Consider the following 206-nt stretch of genomic DNA (forward strand, 5'->3'; position numbering starts at 1 on the left):
AGATGTTTTCTGCATGGTTTATCTCCTCAGTCACTGTCCACAGACTCTGAAAAGCTGTAGGAATATGCAGGTGTCGACTGAAGGCCGGCTTTCTGTCCAACGCTGGGCAAAGGACTGGACACCACGGGGCAGGGCAGAGCCCTGTGCTCTCCTGTGGCACCTGGACAGAGCCTTGGGGGAGTGACCTCTCCAGGTATCCACGTTGG

At 56.3% G+C, this 206-nt stretch overlaps 1 non-coding gene across 1 annotated transcript; it reads right to left on the reverse strand.

Moving 5' to 3' along the window:
- LOC118622093 lies at positions 1 to 206 on the reverse strand. The gene has a single exon (XR_004957920.1). It is a non-coding gene; the product is annotated as a small nucleolar RNA SNORA73 family (small nucleolar RNA).

This window comes from Molossus molossus, unplaced genomic scaffold (genome assembly GCF_014108415.1).
Source record: "Molossus molossus isolate mMolMol1 unplaced genomic scaffold, mMolMol1.p scaffold_m16_p_8, whole genome shotgun sequence".
In the NCBI taxonomy this organism is placed as follows: domain Eukaryota; kingdom Metazoa; phylum Chordata; class Mammalia; order Chiroptera; family Molossidae; genus Molossus; species Molossus molossus.